We start from the raw sequence: 2,966 nt of genomic DNA, 5'->3' as shown, positions 1-2,966 counted from the left end.
TTTGTTTAACTCAAAAAAAAATCTCATTTACATTGGATAATGAATATAAGTTAATTATTTTATAAATATATTATTTAAGAAAATTCCAAAATATGTGACTCAAATTCATGACCTCCCCAACCATTAGGGCGATAAAAAAATAATAAATAAAAAATAAAAAAATAAAAAAGAGCACTACATATTCCTTTAGTTAATTTTGTTCCCAAATAAAATTTAAAAACTACCAATTGTCCAAATTAGTGGCTAGTCGGCCCATATTGGACCGACATGAATTTTTGTTGATTTTTAAAATTTTTTATTAAATTAATTTATTTATACAATATATTTAAAAATTCACTTATGTGAACTTTTTTATATCTCATTAAAGGGGTGATTGGCATGACTATATTATTTAAAAATAAGTTTTCACTAAAAAAAATTCTAAAAAATAATTAGAAAAGAAAAAAAAACAGAAGTCAAATAAAATTATTGTCGCTATCTGAAAAACAAAGCAACAAGAAAGAATATTGTTGCGTGCTAGAAAATACGCGGCGGTAGAGTTTGTAAATTCGCGTCCGAGTGTTGCACATATATTTAACACACAAACAGGAAAATGAAAGAACACCGGGATTTATACGTGGAAAACTCAAAAAGGGAAAAAACCACGGGTCCTCGCCCAGTTGCAAAATTCCACTAGCGTTTTTGTAAATTACAAGAAACTGATTCGTCCCACAAATCGTGACGATCATATTAATTTACAAAAACGCTAGTGTAATTTTGCAAAACAGTAAAAAAAATTAAGATAAATAAAGTCTAAATTGATCTTATATCTTGAGATTGATAGATGAAACAAATTATGCCAATGTTTTTTAGAAATTGAATGTCCAGAAATTAGTCAGCACGTGCCCCCGTACATTGAAATTAAAATCAGATTCTTTAACACACTTTTATAAGTAGTATAAAGAATTGCATTTCATCATTCAAATTCCCCACCTTTTTGTCTTTGCCCACCTCATTATCCAAAAAAAAAAATTGTTGGAGGTCCCCATTATACACGTTATGAGTCATTTCATAATTATAAAGTTCTCTCTACGCTATTATGGATGTAAATGTATACATTGAACGACTCTAAATTTGACATTATTTGTGTTATTTTTGATATATCATTACAAATTTATCTTGATCGAACATGAATCTCGAGGCAAATTCGTATTCAAAAATTTCAAAATTAAATTTTGGGTCATATGAACTCAGATTTAAATTAACTTATCGAGGCAAATTCACATTAAAATGTCATTCCTAAAAAATTATAAATAGGCATCTCATTTTTCAGTGAAAAGGGGGACCAAGCTAGGGAGGAAGGGAAGGAAGAGAGCAAATGAAGAGAAATCAGAGAGATCTATTCCCATCAAACTCCTAGACCATCACCTGGCCATTGACTTTCGTCGAACTTTTACGTCCGCCAACCAATTTTTGTCGGGCTTCCACCCGTCCACCAACTGAAGCCGGATTTACGCCTGGCCACTAATTGTCATTGGACTTCCGCCCAACCACCAACTGATAAGTCGAATCTCTTTCCAACCTCCATCACTCGCCGACTAAGGTCCTTATGACTACTATCACCCTACTACAGTCCTTCAAACCACCGTCATCTGATTACGATTTTTCCGACCTCTGGCGCCCTCCAACTATAATCATTCCGACCACCGCTATCCAACTACATTGTACGACAACGATTTTTCCAAACTCCGTTGCCCGCCGAAACTAGGCAAGGCCCCATAGTTTTTTCCCATTTTAAAAGCTTACTACGTAAAAACTCTGGTATCCCTTATGAATATTACACCCCTAACCTTCATATATTTGTGTGTTTGATCTTCGTACAAAATTAAGATGCTAAAATTTATATTTCTCTTCTACCGCGAATATTCGAGAACACAATAATTATACAATTATATTATGTGTTATGAAGAACTTCTCTCTAAAAAAGTAAAAAAAACAAATTTGTTGCACACAAGTCACATGTGATTTAACCTATTTTGTTAATACTTTCTTGCTTTATTTGTTCTCTTTTCTTCTTATAGAACCCTCCTTCCAACTCTAGTTCTCCTTTCATTTCCCATCCATCTCCATTTAGAAGACTATTAAGCCCCACCCACCTTCTCAAGTCATTGTAATACAATGGTAGTTTAGTTCTTTATATTTTGATTGCTTTCTCTATAAATTTATATTATACAAACATATATTAATTCTCATATGCATTATATAAATTACTTGCACATTTTATAGTATGATGAATTTTAAAATTGTTAAATTTATGTCAAGATTAGTGCATCCCATAAATATCTAGCATTTATGTAAATATCAGCGCATTTTTCAATCTTTCTATTTAAATCAGAATAAAAATATCTTAATAGTTAATACCATTGTTTTGAAAACCGGACTGGACCGACCGGTTCAATCATGAACCAGTTATGACCGATTTGGTCCTCCTGAAGAACCGATCTAGTATCAAACAAAGCAAAATCAGTTTACCGGTCCCGATTCTTAAGAACTGACTAGTTCAACTAATAATATATTTAATAATTTAATTTAATATAAAATGTTTAATTAAATATTAAATTAATTAAAATGTCATATATTTTATTTAATATCATAACTCCAAAATTTTAATAGTATTATATATTAAATATAAATAATTTTATTACATGATTCCATAATCCCATGTGAGCTCTCAACTCATGGGTACAAGAAAAGTTATATAAACAACACAACATAAAACTCCTAAGTGAAATGGGACTAAACAACTAGTAGTTTTTAGTTTCAACTTTCAACAATGTGTGCATGAGACTTGTTTGAAAGAAAATTTGTTGAAAAAATTTTTGTGTAGAATATTCAAATAAAAAAATCATTATAATAAATTTTAAACTTCTTAAATTTATAATTACTTGTATATTTATAATTATTCAAATATAAATAATTATTTACTT

Source organism: Dendrobium catenatum, unplaced genomic scaffold (genome assembly GCF_001605985.2).
Source record: "Dendrobium catenatum unplaced genomic scaffold, ASM160598v2 fragScaff_scaffold_412, whole genome shotgun sequence".
NCBI lineage: Eukaryota > Viridiplantae > Streptophyta > Magnoliopsida > Asparagales > Orchidaceae > Dendrobium > Dendrobium catenatum.
The sequence above is the reverse complement of the archived record's forward strand: the minus strand, read 5'-3'. Positions refer to the sequence as shown.